Raw genomic sequence first — 17,177 nt, forward strand, 5'->3', positions numbered from 1 at the left:
AATGAAATTTTACCTAGCCCTAAATCTATCAACAGTTTTAATTAACTCGAATGAATATGACATTTAAAAAAAAAAAAAAAAGGGTATGTTATTGCAGTGTTTCCGAACGTTTTTTCTGCCATGGCACACTTTTTATGATTAAAAAATCCCAAGGCACACCACTATCCCTCATAACCATCATCGATAGTTTTCCTTTTCAAGAACTTTTCCATGTTTTCTGTCTGTCTTAGTAGCGTGCTTTCTCATAATGTTTGAAATTCGGCTATGCAAAAAACGCAAGTCACATAGGTACGCTGTATAATGAGGTCACGAGTGCTAATTTGGTAATGAAAAAACAACAAATGAGTGTATTTTCCAATTTGTAGGTTTGTACTTGCAAATTAATTCTTGCAATGCCACTGGAAATTATATATATTTTTTTATTTATTTACCATATTTTCCAGAAATAAAGTCAAACCTGACTATAAGTCACACCGGATCAAAATCGTGTTGTTGAAAAAAAAAAAACACTGTATAAGTCACATCTCTGTATTAGTCGCACTGACAGAGATTGCATTCGGCAGCCGCCCAACCGCCATTCACTGGTTCAGATGTCAAATGCGTTCCGTGAAGATTACAGTACCTCAAAATCTACTTTGTACTCTAATTGTTTTAAACATGAGATTTTGCTTTAAGTAATCGTGTGTAACAGTTTCTCATATTATGTTTATGTTTCATGAGAAAAATGTGACAAGTAAGCCACATCTGTTCATAACATCTGTAACTCTATGCTGTGCACAAATAAACAGCTTTTAGTCTATGAGTAAAACTGTAACACCTGAGACTTTTGCCCTAGTGGCCACCAGAGGTCACTAGGAGTTTAGTGACTTTTAGTTTGAAGTTTTGTGTTTACCTTTTTGTGTCTCTATTCCTGGTTCCTGCCCTGATTATTCCCAGCTATTTCTCGTTTACCTTGTTTGCCCCAGTGTATATAATGTCCTTGTGTTTGCTTAGTCTTTGTCAGTTGTTGGTCCCGTTTACCTTCATGGATGTAATGTTTGTTCTGTTCCTGAGGTTTTGTTTTGTTCGGTTTTGTTCCTTTGTTTTTCAAGTTTTGTATCTAGACCTGTTTTTCTTATTAAATATAAGCTGCACTTAGATCATGGACTCAAGATGGCGCCGAGTATGGCTGCTGCATTGCGAGCTCCGACACAACATAGCAATGTTTTGTTTGTTTTGTTCACAATTCTTATCTTTTTTTTTTTTTTGTCTTGGATGTTGTCTGCCTTATTGTCTACGACAGACAAACACTTTTGGACGTTGGTTCAGCGATCTCACACCGAAAACCGGACTTCACATTCCTCAATGCCGACCCGCTGTTTACAAACACGCAAGCGGAGCCCTTTGTCTGGGCAGCACGGCCGCGGAAACGCAGGAGGAAAAGGGGAAACAGAGCCGGCGTTCTCATCAGAGTAAGACGCCGCGCAAATCGACCCCCGCTACCCACTATTCTACTGGCAAATGTTCAGTCTCTGGATAACAAGCTCTGCGAGCTGAAAGCACGGATCTCTTTCCAACGAGAGACGAGGGACTACTGCATTATCTGCCTAACAGAAACTTGGATGTCTGCGGAGATTCCAGACTCAGCCATTGAACCCGCGGGGTTCTCCGTGCACCGAGCGGACAGAACGAAAGACCTCTCAGGTAAAACTAGAGGAGGTGGTGTATGTTTTATGATCAACGAATCCTGGTGTGATCAGAGGAACGTACATTCTATCAAGTCTTTCTGTTCTCCTGATCTGGAATTTCTTATGCTTCTGTGTCGACAATTCTGGCTACCGAGGGAATTCACAGCGGTCATTATCACTGCTGTGTACATTCCCCCACAAGCCGACACAGACCGGGCACTCAAGGAACTGTATGGGAGTATAAGTGAGCAGGAAACCACGCACCCTGAGGCCGCGTTCATTGTGACCGGGGACTTTAACAAAGCCAGTTTAAAATCAGTCGCACCAAAATATCACCAGCACATTAGTTTCAACACACGAGGGGACCGGGTTTTGGACCACTGCTACTCTCCCTTCCGGGATGGCTACAAATCCCTCCCCCGCCCACCATTTGGCAAATCGGACCACTCTTCCATTCTGCTTCTGCCCGCTCACAGGCAGAAATTGAAACAGGAAGCACCCACCCTCAGAACAATCCAGTGCTGGTCGGACCAATCAGACTCTACGCTACAGGACTGTTTTGATCACACGGACTGGGAGATGTTCCGGTCCGCCTCTGATGACGACATCGAGCTTTACGCTGATAGCGTAATGTGTTTCATCAGAACGTGCGTAGAGGAAGTGATTCCGACCAGGACAATACGGATCTATCCGAATCAGAAACCATGGATCGATAGCGATGTTCACACGGCACTTAATGTGCGGACCTCCGCTTTTAATTCCGGGAAGGCGGAGGAGCATAAACAAGCCAGTTATGCCCTCCGAAAAACTATCAGAACCGCAAAACGCCAGTACAGGAGTAAGATTGAAGGACAGTTTAACACCACCAACTCTAGAAGCATGTGGCAGGGAATTAACATCATCACGGACTTTAAAGGGAATAAAAACTCCGCCATGAACACCGCTGCCTCTCTACCGGATGAGCTAAATACTTTTTATGCTCGTTTCGAGGGAAATAACACCGCCCTCGTGGAGAGAGCTCTCGCGGCTGAAGCTACAGAGGTTAGTTCACTCTCCGTCTCTGTAGCGGATGTAACCCGATCCTTCCGACGGGTGAATATCCGCAAAGTCGCGGGCCCAGACGGCATTCCGGGCCATGTCATCAGAGCGTGCGCGAACCAGCTGGCTGGTGTTTTTACGGACATTTTCATCCTTTCCCTCTCCTTGTCTGTAGTCCCCACATGCTTTAAAACATCCACCATTGTGCCTGTACCAAAACAATCAAAAATAACTTGTTTAAATGACTGGCATCCTGTTGCTCTGACCCCCATCATCAGCAAATGTTTTGAGAGACTAATCAGAGATTACATCTGCTCTGTATTGCCACTCAATCTTGACCCGCTGCAGTTTGCTTACCGCAACAACCGCTCCACTGATGATGCCATTGCATCTACAATACACACTGCTCTCTCCCACCTGGAAAAAAAGAACACTTATGTGAGAATGCTGTTTGTAGACTACAGCTCAGCATTCAACACCATAGTGCCCTCCAAGCTAGATGAGAAACTCCGGGCTCTGGGCTTAAACAGCTCGCTGTGCAGCTGGATCCTGGACTTCCTGTCAAGCAGACTCCAGGTGGTTAGAATAGGCAGCAACATCTCCTCATCACTAACCCTCAACACTGGAGCCCCACAGGGCTGTGTTCTCAGCCCACTCCTTTATTCCTTGTACACACATGACTGTGTGGCAACACATAGCTCCAATGCCATCATTAAGTTTGCTGATGACACAACGGTGGTAGGTCTGATCACTGACAATGATGAAACAGCCTACAGAGAGGAGGTGCACACTCTGACACACTAGTGTCAGGAGCACAACCTCTCCCTCAACATCAGTAAGGCAAAGGAGCTTGTCCCATCACCATCAATGGAGCACCAGTGGAGAGAGTCAGCAGCTTCAAGTTCCTGGGTGTCCACATCACTGAGGAACTCACATGGCCCATCCACACTGAAGTCATTGTGAAGAAGGCTCATCAGCGCCTCTTCTTCCTGAGACGGCTGAGGAAGTTTGGAATGAACCGCCACATCCTCACACGGTTCTACACCTGCACTGTAGAGAGCATCCTGACTGGATGTATCTCCGCCTGGTACGGCAATAGCACTGCCCACAACCGCAAAGCACTGCAAAGGGTGGTGCGAACTGCCAGACACATCATCGGAGGTGAGCTTCCTTCCCTCCAGGAAATATATACAAGGCGGTGTGTGAAAAAAGCTCGGAGGATCATCAGAGACTCCAGCCACCCGAGCCATGGGCTGTTCTCACTGCTACCATCAGGTAGGCAGTATCGCAGCATCAGGACCCACACCAGCCGACTTCATGATAGCTTCTTCCCCCAAGCAATCAGACTTCTGAACTCTTGATCTCCCACGATCAAATACATCAGCACTGCACTTTATTACCCTTACTCTTATATCTCACACCGGACTGTCATAAATTATATTATTATTATATTATATTCTCTCTTAATAACTGACTATCAACCGACAGCTGAATGTCAATACAGTACAATACTGTACATTCTATATATACTATATATACTTTTTTATATATTTTATTTTTTATTTTTATTGAATAATGTGTATCTATATAGTGCGTATTGTATACTGTACAGTGTATGTTATTATTTGTATATTGTTGAGTGTAATTATGTGTATATCAGATGTTTAAATTGTGTTGTGTTAATTTGGTGTTATTGTAAATTGGTACTGTCTCATCACTGTCACGACTGCTATGTTGATCGGAACTGCACCCAAGAATTTCACACACCATTGCACTTGTGTATATGGCTGTGTAACAATAAAGAGATTTGATTTGATTTGATTTGAGGCTGCAGCCAAGACAATGAGCCCTGCAACGCGTGTATATAACGAACATGTCTGAGGAAGATTTTGTTCTCCTTGTTCTATTTCCAAATGTTCTACAGTTGCTGGTGTGTTTGTCGTTTTCTTTTCATTACCCTGCCGCCGTATTGCGCTTTGATAGTGGGGGTTCCCTCTACGTCATTCTTCGGTGTTACAGTTTAACTGGGGCTGAGTTCTGAATAAACTTACTACATGTTGGCATACTTGTACAGATGAACATAATTGGTATGATTAGCTCAAACGGCAGAACTTGTTCTGCAGCAGCAGCTGCAACTACATAGCAGATCTAGTCTGCCATGACCAATATCCTATCAATATGTCATACCCATATTAACATGCTAAATCTTTCCAAGAGTTGACATGACTGAAATGACTGAAGTTCAGCTATGTAATTCTATGTGGTGCAAGCTGATACTTGTTGTCTGTTAGCCAATCAGGTTGCTCACATGTGACATGTTAAGCCTTTGACATGTAATTAGATAGGCAATTCACTTGTGTCTCTCTCGTTGTCTAACATTTAAATAGCTCAGTCTTGCAGATAAGCTGGTTTCATTGCAGCACACAAGTTTAACTCTGAAACCTCACTTCACCCCAGCTGCATGGGTCTAGAGCTGCTACACTGGGATTAGTAGTGGTGATTTTGATTCATTATAGTGACTCGATTCTTTTAATTATTTTCACCAAAAAGATTTGTTCAGATCATTCATTGATTCATTCACTGACCAGATCTTCAAGTTACGCTTTTGCGCCTGCAGATTGCACCAATTGACAGTCTTTTAAGTAATTGCACTGAACCAAAAGCAGTCAACAAGTCTAATTATCCTTTATTAAAATTCTACTAAGAGACTTCAGCACTGCAGAGTGTTAAACAATCATAAGCTTTTCCCCACAAATGACAACAAAGCATATCTATCATACTGTGAACTGCTGAGCACGACTTTTTATCAAGCTATACAAAAAAAAAGGACAACAATACTAGCCTAAAAATAATTATGAGTTTCAATAACGTCCATGTCATTGTGATATCTGGTCATCACTCACTTTTATTCGTAATTCATCCGGCCCCTTTTCTTGTTGAACGAGATTGACAATATGAACGAACGACATGCAGCTCCTCCTCCCGGGCAGCAGATCGTTTATGATGACTGATTTGTTCATGTCGGTCATGAACGAGTTTACCAGTACATTCAGTTCGTTCACAACACGAACAAAATGACTGACTAGTTCAGTTAAGGGGTGTATTTGTTCAGTGGGTCCAACCAATGATGTGCTCCTTCACAGCCCAGTCTCTAATGCTGCTGGCTCACGCTGATGTCAGTCTTTACAAGCAGGACAAGGAAAAACAAATGGAATTTGCATTTGTACAAATGTATGAAGACACTTTAGAATAGAGTTTAAACACCATAACCGTTTTCACCACAAATGGCAGGTCTTATTTTTCCTATATTTTGTCAAATGCTGGGCTTAATTATTACTAAGACAAAGAAAACGTTTAAGAAAATCCTAAATATCTTACACTGTGCATCAAAGCACAACATTTTCATCTGTAATTCATGTAATTTTACTGTAAGCCTTCAGTCATTTTTACACATTCATAAATTGGGGATTATGTTTTGTGTAAACCTATAAACTTGTCTTAAGTGTATTTCACCCATCTCTCCTTGTTTAACGTAATTGACTTACATGCCAAACTGAACGAACGGCACACCTCTCATTCAGTCATTCAGAAGATCTTTGTTCATGAGTCATTCGCAATTGAGTTTATTAGTATATTCAGTTCATTCACGAACCAACTCTCACCTCGTTCAGATTCAAATGACCTATTAGTTCAGTTAAGGGGCGTATTTGGGTTGAACCAATGATATGCTCCTTCACAGTGTGCACTCAAATGCTATTGGCTTGTGCTACAGACAGTCTTTACAGGCATGAAAAGCAGCAGAGTCCATTGGCTTTGAAAGGGAGAACATTAATGAATGAAAAATATGAGTCAGTGTATGGAGGTGAACAAGAACTATTCATTCACTTAAAAGATTAGTTCAAAAAGACTGATTCATTCATGAATGACACATCAATAACTGGGTTTGTATGTATGTCTATTTGTGCAGCAGCATTTCCTACATGCTCGATGCAGCATGTCTTGTGTTTTGTCTAATTGTGCAGCAGCATGTCTACATGCTTAACTATGTATGTATGTATGTATGTGTATGCAGCAGTGTAGCAGATCTATTCTGCCAAGACCAATATCCTATCAATGTCATACCCACATTAACATGCTAAATCTTTCCGAGAGCTGAAATGACTGAACTGAGATTAGGCTATTTTACTTTTGTGTAACTAATTGTAAATGGCATTAAAATATAAGTTGTATAAAGCTTGTGATATTTTCGATTCCCAAAGGCCATCCCCTTGGAATTGTGTTCTATCACAGAAATCACGTTCTGAGGTAAATACACAAGAAGAGCACCCAATGCACTGCCCTGTGCAAGCATTGCTATGATTACTACAGGAGCATTTGGATGCAGGACTCTCTCCATTCATGCTCAAGGTTTATGTCACTGCCCTCTCGCCCTTCTACAGTCCCAGTGTGGGAGTTAGTGCTGGTGTCACAAGAGCTTACGGATCCCTTGTTTAAGCCAATAGATTCAATAAGCCTACACTGTACATACTATCACTGAAGACTGTGCTACTGCTTGCATTGGTGTCAGTAAAATGAGTAGGGGACTTCAGGCCCTGTTGTTCAAGGACTTTTGTTTAGAGTTTAGACTGGGCTTGTCTGAGGTTGTCCTTAAGCATAGAGAAGGTTATGTGCCCAAGGTTATGGCCACTCCCTTCAGGATCGCAGGCTTCCTCCTCTCCTACATTTGAATCAGACAAGGTAAAGAGACTACACATGCTTTATCCGGTGAGGGCATTGTGTTTGATATGGACTGCATGAGTCAATTCAAGCTGTCTAAACGGTTACTTGTCTGCTTCGGAGCTTGTGCAAAAGGTTTGGCCATCTTCAAGCACTCTCCCAATGGGTGGTTGGGGCTATTGCACTCACTTATGACTCGCAATCAAACTGTGTCCAGTTGGTGTTAAAGCTCATTCCACCAGGAGCATGGCTTCCTCCTGGGCTTTGGTGAAAGGGCTGTCCTTGGAAGACATCTGTCTGGCGGCAGGCTGTGCATCTCTGAACACCTTTGTTAGGTTCTATAACCTGGATGTTTGTCCCTCTAATAGATTGGCATTATTCTATTCAGGATTTAGAGATCATCAATCCTGGGGGTGTTCCCGTAGTGTCAGCTACTAATGCAGCGTCTCATTCCCTCCTATCAGGGAAACAAGGTTACAGTCGTGACCAAAACTATTTCTTTCTTCTTCTTTTTTTTTAATCAATGTAAGATGGCCCTAACAACAAGGGGAAATATCGTCATACTACCATGTTTTAAAAAAATTAAGGAAGGTATTAAAAACACCAATATACGCTATGTTTTGTTTTTCTTTCTTTTTTTTTTTTTTTTTTGCTATTAACAGTTTTTATTGATTCCATACATAAATCATACAAACATAACATAAAATACGGAATCAATTATATACATTAACCCCCTCCCCCGAACATTCCCCCACACCCCCCACCCAAAAGAAACATGCACTACAGTGGTCACCAAAAATTGGAACATTAAAAATGTGTATGTATGTGTATATATATATACACAAATAAATAAAACATTAACCAGACACCAGCCAAAATCAACCCCCGCCCCCGAACCTCCACCAAAACAACAATGACCCTTCCCAACCCATCCCTAATCTAACTGAGACGCCTGAACTGCAGATGTCCACCCATCAATGCAATGACTCCCCTGCTCCTACCTGAGCCAGCACCAAAGAAAACACATCCACCCCACATCCTTCCAAACTCTCCAGCCCCCTCCGAGGAAAGATGCGCCTCCTGAAGAAACACAATACTATTATTTCCTATGTTTAAGAAAAGAAATGACCTTCCTTCTTTCCATGGGGCACCCTAAAACATCCACACTTCACATGGAGAGAGACAGTCCACTCACATCAACACCCGACACCTTGACACACTAGAAAAAACAGACCGTGTGTCAAAAACAAAATTACAATGACCACATTCCAACATTAGAGCAACAATCAAACCCTGAACCAAACAAACAGAAAAAAGAAAAACGCGCACACCAACCCAGCACAGGACAACGCCAACGTCCATCAACCCAAACTCAAACAGTCTATGCATGCCTACGAGAGCCCCCGCAACAACCCCGCCGCCAGACCACCCAAGTCCGGTGCCTCTACACACATCCTGCGAGACAGAACTACAAACAGAAGACATTCTATAAAACAAACTCCAGACAATAAGCGGAAAAACACAAAATACATATAGATTGCCCAAAGGTGTGTTATTCCACAAAACTGTAGGTTCTACTGGTTGTTTAGATCAGTGTTACTATCAGAAATAATTAATAATTATTTATTTAGTTATTAATTAATATTTAAATTAAATAATAGAATCTAACTCATTAAAGCCTCATACGGGGCACCAGTAAATGTAGTGCGCTACGTTCAGGAGTGGGTTTGGTTATTAGCAATAATTAATAATTATCAAAGATAATTATCAAGTAATAAAATCAATAGAACATTGATTTGAATCAATGTTGGCTCTTTTAATCCTTCACATCAACAATCAAAGATAACCATCAAATTCAATAGAATATTAATTATTATCAAAGATAATCATTCATTATTAAAATCAATGGAACATTGATTCAAATTAACACTAGCTTATTAATCCTTCAAATTCAACAATCATCAAAGATAATTATCAATTATCAAAATCAATAGAATATTAATAAGGATTAATATCGCCGGGGCACCACCTTGGAATCAGGGACTAATAACCAGACAGTATAACAGTCTCAATATTAGATTGTTCTCTTAAGAAAATCGACATTCAAAAGGAAACAATGAAGGCTTGAATCCGAGCACTGACATCCCCTGCCAGCATTTGACACAGGTGTATGCAAAACAAACATAAACACTTCTCTTTGAAATATAACAAAGTTTATTTATGCAGTAATATCAATTAATAATCAATACAATGCAGTCAATAAACTTCCGACTTACAACTACAAAATAACAGTGACATGATTAGATATGGTAACCAAAATCCTATAACACATGAGAGGAAGGTATGTGTGTGTGTGTGTGTGTGTGTGTGTGTGTGTGTGTGTGTGTGTAAGGAGTGACGCGCACAAAATGGCGGACGTGACTCTCGTGGAGAGTACGTCACACGAAATTTCCGGCCAGAGAATATGGCCGTGAATGTGGGTGGAGAGAAGCCGGTTAATGGCGTCTGCCCGTTTACCGCGTGTCTCCGCTTGTACGATAACTTGGGGACAAAGCTGAGCTTTATCACGAAGTTATCTACTAGCCAAAAGTGTGTGCGAGAATGTTTGTGAGGGGTCGCGTGTGTGTGTGGTTAGTACGAGAGAGAGAGAATAAAGTGGCGGCACCAAAGCCAGTTCCGCGATCGTGGGAGAGAAAGCAGCTGTTAGTTTATCACTCAGAGACGCGGTGGATGGCTTGTAAACCATCCCACGGTCTTTGATTCTATAAGGATAAACTCAGTGTGCCGGTCTTACCTGCAGATATTGGCAGAATGGCAGAAATACACAACAGTCCAATGTGGTTGGACTACAACACAGCAGATCTCATTTGTGATAACAGTATATTACAGTAATACCTTGAGTATTATTATCAGCAATGAACAGACTCGGCGGTCTGTAAACTGTACAAGCAATAACCTTGAAACACAAGAATAACACACTATAATATTCTATCTCTGCCCAGACGTAAACCTCTTGCTTGAATCGCATGAGGACGCAGGTAGAATGTGTGTTCATTCATCGTTTGAATCCGACTCGGTTCCTCGAGGTGGGAGGCCGTTTCCTCGCTCTGTTAGCGGGCGGTACGGCTGCTGATTCTCGGCGGGCTGGCGGAGAAATCAGTGACGTCGACTTGATTGAAGAGGGAAGAGAAATCTTTTTCTCTTCAATTCTGCAGGCAAACGGATGAAGATGCGGATCGCTTGGTGGTCTCCTTTGGATCCGTTAGAGTGTTCGGTGGAACACAGAGTAATCTCAACTCGTCCAGCGAAATGGAGATTGTATGGCCACAGTTTCAAGTCGGATGTTACTTCCTTGTTCCACGAGGCTACACCTGAGAGCAGCGATGAGCTGCATCTACACACGGCGGCAAAGTTGCTGGAAGCAATGCCCAGAAGGATCTCAGAGGTATTTCTACTCCCGATGATGTCATGGTTGAGGGCCGCTCTGTTGTGTGCCTCATCCAATAGGAGTTGAGAGTTCGATCCTTTGTAGTCTGTTTTGGACTCCCTTTGTTTGATTTAGGTGCTGTTTTTATCAGTATGACTGTGTGTGGGCCTCAGTCAGGCCTCAGTCAGGTTTTACGACTGTGTAAGGCCTGCCTTTGTCTTCTATCTGAATACATGAGGCCCAACAAAACAAACTCCAGCCACTAGCGGAACCGGCACAAAAAAATGTTAAAAAAAATGGGGGCCGTTCAGTTCCTCGGGCAGTCAAACGAATGTTCAATGAGCCGGTCCATTCGGTCATTACACAGGTGCAATACATGCCCTAATCACTCCAATGTCCTGCAAGAAATATTCCACAAAACATACTCCAGCCGATTGGAGGCATAAGCACCAAGAACGAGCAGATTCACCCACAACTGTCCTGAAGAAATGATTCTACACAAAACAAACTCCAGCCGTTAGGTGGAACCAGCACAAAACGAAACGGAAAAAGGCACTCAGTTTCCTCAGACAGTCGAGTGTATGTTCAGTGAGACAGGTCCACTAGGTGGCAACATGAAAATCACCAAATGGCTTCCTCACTCCATTAACTTTATGAAGGTCAATGCTTGCTGTGGGTATGTAAATTCTCTACGGCCATCCTTAGCGTCTATTCTCAGCTTGGCCGGGAGCATCAGTGCAAAAGCGGCCCTCTGCTGATGCAAGAGTTTCCTGCAATCCCCGAATCGATACCGTCTCTCTCCCGTGGAACTCGAAAATGCCACGGCTCTTCCAAGAAAGCCCTCCCTTGCTCCTCGCCTCACGCAACACGAGATCTCCATTGGACGATCCCAGAAACCTGTCCAGAACAGTCTCCCCCAGCGGATCGCCAAGCTGGGACTCCATGAGCTCACTGGACCTCCAGCCCATGGCCCGCCACGTCGAGCAGACTCGGAAAGAGCTCGTCCAGGAATCCCACCACATCTCGGCCCTCTTCATGCTCAGGAACTCCAACAATTTGGACGTTGCCCCACCGACCATGACTCTCCAAATCCTCCAGTTCTTCCCAAATGCGTCCCAAGTCTGTCTTGGTAGCTAGCAGGTCAGCAGCCAATTCCCTCTCCGATGACTCCAGGCAATCGATCTGACAGACCTGTAACCAACTCAGAGTACTTCGCCTCCATGGAAGTGATCGATCGACGCACCACAGCAAGATTCTCCAAGTCCGCAACAACCCCCCTCAACATTGCCGACACATTCATCAATTCACGCCAGATTTCTTTCAGTTCACCATCCGAATTGAGTCTGGGGCTTCCAGCCTGCTGCTGAGTGGAATCAGCCCGAGCACGCAAGTGTTCCCTAACAACTCCAGAGCCCAAGGATTTTTATTTTTTTATTTTTTTAACACTTTTTATTGATTCCATGCAGCAAATCACATAGACATAACAGAAAATGAAACCACATGAAATCATAAATTTTTTTCCCCCTGAACATTAACCCCCCCCCCCACCCCCACCCGACACAAACATGCACTCCAGTGGTCAAAAGTCAACTTACAAAGACACACAAATAGACAATAAAACAGAAAATATTTAGAGACATAAAAATAAAATAAAGAATAAATAAATAAACCCACTAGTCCCTCTCCGCTGCCCCTCCCTGAGAGCCCTCCAAAAAGGCCAGATAGCCACCCCCCTTCCTGATGTAAATACCCATGTTGCCCAGCCTTCTATACACCATCTCCTCAAATACCATCACCCTGCCCAACTCGACGCACCACTCACAAAATGAGGGCACACCAGACGACCTCCATCCCCTGGGGCCAGTTGTTCAAAAGTAATCTGATCAGATTATGGCTATTGGATTGGATCAAATCTTGAAAATGGGTTGTTCAAAAGAAAAAAAAGATTCTGAAATCAGATCCAATCTTGGTTTTGCTCTGGATCAAAGCATCAGTTTGTGTTGTTCAAAACCTTTTAGTAAGATTGGGATACTTTTGATCCAAAGAATCAGGATTATACTGATTCCAGCAGAAGGGTGGATTTCAACAACAAAAATGTAATAAAACTTTAAAATTGGTCGAAAATACAACATTTGTATCATGTAATATATACAAAAATTTTGATTTTTTATTTTGCTTATGATTAGTTTAACCATTATAGTGATAAAGTATACAAGTAAAGTATAAAGTACACACTGGGCTACCAATTAAGCCTTTCAGCAAAGTGAAAAAGAATAAAAGATTTTGTCCCTATAAATAATCCCCCAAACAGATGTCAATAGCAAAGAAAAATATTTAATTTTAACTGTCATTTGTCACAGTATATTAATTACAATCAATCATCAGAAATCAACCAGTCAAAAGTTGTTTTTAACGATTGCATCCCTTATTGCACGTCCAGTCAGTTCCTCACTCTGAGAGAATGCCGGAGGTTGGTCTGGGTATTCAGCAGGCTCAGGTGGATCATTATCATTATCTTCATCACAGAGAGGGACATTGCGCCTTCTAGCAATTTTGTGCAGGCAACAGGCCCTTTAGGAGATGTGATTACACAGACGTGTTTCTTGACATTATTGGAGGTAGAAACTCTCAATCTCTGCATGGGATTCAAGGTGTTGTTGGGGACGGTGAGTCCATGACTGAAAAGGAAAGTGACACAGATCCTTCTAATGCAAAAGGAGCATTTATTCTGGATCTCAGCCCTGTTATTGAGGAAGCAGGTGGATCCTCATTGTTAGAGCCAGTAGTTATTGCCACAGGAGCTCCGAAAAGAGGCCAGAAGCGTTCTTTCCCAAACACAGATGATGATGCTTATAAAATCACTTGTTAAACGAGAAACCAAAAGAGCAGAAGTACAGATTTGTCTGGCAGAGGAACAAATCACTCTTACCCAACTACAGCAAGACTTGAGATCTGACTCCTAAAAGCAGAGCTTCAAAAAGCTGGACTCTCTACAAATGAAGAGCTCTAAACGTTCTTTATTTTGTTAACTATTGGCCATTTAGCCTTTTAATGATTTAAAACACATGTTCAAAATATCCACCATGTATTTGTGAATAATGTATATTTGTTTGTTTGTATTTATTTGTTGTGGTAGATGAGGGGTCTGACTGTTTAAAAGAAACTGAAACAGGAAGGGGATGTTTGTATTGTTTTATTGTTATGTTCTCTGTCTCTTCAAATAAAAACACTTAAAGTGACCCCATGCTGGCTATTCTACCAGTTGTTCTTTACATAGCTAGTAGCCTACATTATGATATGTAGTCCCATTTAAAGCACTGGTAATCCAGATTTGGTAATCTTGAAAAGTTTGTATCTGGATCAGGGTAATCCAATCCAATGTTGCTTTGAAAAACTGACACAAAAGTAAGATGGATTACCTGATCCTGGATAGCAAAACATGGGATTTCCAAATCTGGATCATTTTGATCCAGATTAAACTTTTTGAACAACTGGACCCTGGGGATTAACCGCCTGCCAATCATCATGCCGGTCAGGACCCAGCTCTCCATATATTTATCACCCACATTCAGGACCACCCCATCCCCCAAAACACACAGTCTGGGGCAAAACGAAAACCGAGTGTCAACAACTTCACACACGAAGCTCTGAACCCTCAACCAAAACTCTTGGATCTTAACACCTCCCCAAAAAACATGGGATGTGTCCCCATCTTCTGATTGGCATCGCCAACAGGTGGGTGTGCCTTTAAGACCAAGCCTATACAATCTAGAGGAGGTCCAATAGAATCGATGCAAAATCTTAAATTGCATAGATGCAGACTTGACATTTTTTAGAATCCTAGCCGAGCCCGGGGATTTTTAATTCCCCGATATATTGTCTTCCCAAAACAATTAAGGATCAGGGTGTATCGAATCTCACCTGTTTGTGACACAAATATTATTAAAACTAGCAAAGTGCGCAGAGCCATTCACACATCTGATTCTCGCATGGTGCCCATTGACCATTCACACTGTCAGTTTAAAATGGTAAGAGTACATTTCTCAGTCTGCTCAAGTTGGGATCATGTGTATTATTTGATGTTTAAAATATTTAGTCTGATGAAGAGCTTCTCGCTCCAAACATTACTTGTTTGCTTGTGGTGAGAATAAGTGTCAAATTTTTCCTTTCAGCAATATCCTTCCAGCATTGTATTGGTTGAGCACCTGTATTTTTTTTTTGTAATTAACATTTTTTATTGATTCATGTGCATATGACAGTGGAAAAAACTCAACACATATATAATGAATCAACATTTTACATTTAAACCCTACTAATACAATCCCACCCTGACCCCTAACGAACACCCCTGTGGTCCCACATAACACACACACAATCCAAAAAAAAAAAAAAAAAAAAAAATATATATATATATATATATATATATATATATATATATATATATATATATATATATATACACAAATAAATAAAATAATAAACATACATGATTAAACTACACTCTCCACATCCCCTCCCTGAGATTCCCCCAAAAAAACTAAATATTTGCCCCATTTTTTAGCAAATAAGTCCCTAAACCCCAGCCTTCTATTTACCGCTTCTTCAAATGCAGCTACCCTCCCCATTTCCACACACCACTCTGAAAAAGAGGGTGCTCTATTTGACTTCCAACCCCTTAAAATTACTTGCCTGCCAATCATGAGACTGGTCATAACCCAATTTTATATATGATTATCCCCTAAATGCATGACCGCCCCATCACCCAAAATAAAGAGTCTGGGACAAAGCAAAACCTGAGTGTTCAAAACGTCACACAAATACCTCTGAACCCTCAACCAAAACTCCTGGATCTTAACACACCCCCAAAAGACATGGGTAGTGTCTCCAACTTCTGACTGGCATCGCCAGCAAGTGGGTGTGTCTTTAAGACCAAGCCTTTATAATCTAGAGGGGGTCCAATAAAATCTATGTAAAATCTTAAATTGCATAAGGTGAACCTTTGCACCTCTAGATACAGACTTGACATTTTTAAGAATCTTAGTCCACACTCCATCCTCCAATACCAAATTCAAATCTTTTTCCCATACTCTCTTGAGAGAAGTCAAGGCTCCATCCCCCAGACTCTGAATTAGTAGGGAGTAATACGCTGATGCTTCATGGCCTTTCCAAAAGCAGCAATCACCACTCCCAAAGCACCTGCCACTTTAGGGGGGTGCGTGCCACTCCCAAAAATAGTGCAGAGTAGGTGGCGAAGCTGTAAATACTTATAAAACTGAGATCTGTGAATGCCAAAATGTTGAATCAAATTTTCAAAAGGTCTCAATACTCCACCCTCATATAAGTCACCAAGTGCATTAACCCCCCTCACAATCCAATCTGACCAACAAAAAGGGGACTTATTAATACATAGTTTAGGGTTCTGCCATATGCTCGAGGCTGCGTTTAAATAAATATCCGAATTAAACACTCTTGACACTTTTGTCCATATCGAGTGCAAATGCAAAATAACAGGGTGCGACTTAACCTCTCCGGCTAGTTTGATTGAAAGGCTTTGCAGTGGCGAGATAGGGACAAGAACTTCCTTTTCAATACAAAATCAGGGAGGGGCTCTCTCAGGTGGAAGCGACCAATGAGCCAAATGTCTAAGACCGAACGCATAATAATAAAATAAACTCTTGGGTAGGCCTAGCCCACCTTTGTCAATTGGCCTTTGTAACTTATTGAAATTTAACCTGGGGCGCTTACCATTCCAAATAAAGGACTTCGCTATGCTCTCAAATTGCTTGAAATAAGAGAGGGGGACATCTACAGGGAGAGACTGAAGCAGGTAGTTAAATTTTGGAATACAATTCATTTTAATAACATTAACCTTCCCAGTCATCGATAAATGTAATGAAGCCCACCTGTCCACATCACTCGAAAACCTTTTAATTAAAGGGTCAAAATTAACTCTAACTAAATCAGACAAATTTGCTGGGAATAAAATCCCCGAATACTTAATGCCCTGTTTGGGCCACTGGAAGGCGCCAGTGAAAGCCATTTCTGGGCAGTGCGCTGTCAGCGCCAAAGCTTCGGGTTTAGACCAATTGACTTTGTATCCTGAGAACTTGGAAAAGGAATTAATAATTCTGTGGAGGCAAGGCATAGATCTAGTAGGTTCAGAGACAAATAATAAAATATCATCTGCGTAAAGCAGAAGCTTATGCGCCACACCTCCCGCTGTCACCCCTGGAAAATCATCCTCCTTTCTTATCGTGGCTGCTAATGGTTCCAGGGCAAGACAGAACAATAATGGGGAAAGAGGGCAACCCTGCTGGGTGCCCCTATCC

At 42.0% G+C, this 17,177-nt stretch overlaps 1 protein-coding gene and 1 long non-coding RNA gene across 5 annotated transcripts in view; one reads left to right on the forward strand and one right to left on the reverse strand.

Moving 5' to 3' along the window:
* The window catches only part of cdh19 (cadherin 19, type 2), a 248,357-nt gene that overhangs the window by 217,811 nt on the left and 13,369 nt on the right, over positions 1–17,177 (reverse strand). The window lies entirely within an intron of this gene.
* Positions 1–17,177, forward strand: part of LOC127432194 (uncharacterized) — a 494,148-nt gene that overhangs the window by 169,809 nt on the left and 307,162 nt on the right. The window lies entirely within an intron of this gene.

The sequence above is a fragment of the Myxocyprinus asiaticus genome, chromosome 41 (genome assembly GCF_019703515.2).
Source record: "Myxocyprinus asiaticus isolate MX2 ecotype Aquarium Trade chromosome 41, UBuf_Myxa_2, whole genome shotgun sequence".
In the NCBI taxonomy this organism is placed as follows: Eukaryota; Metazoa; Chordata; class Actinopteri; order Cypriniformes; family Catostomidae; genus Myxocyprinus; species Myxocyprinus asiaticus.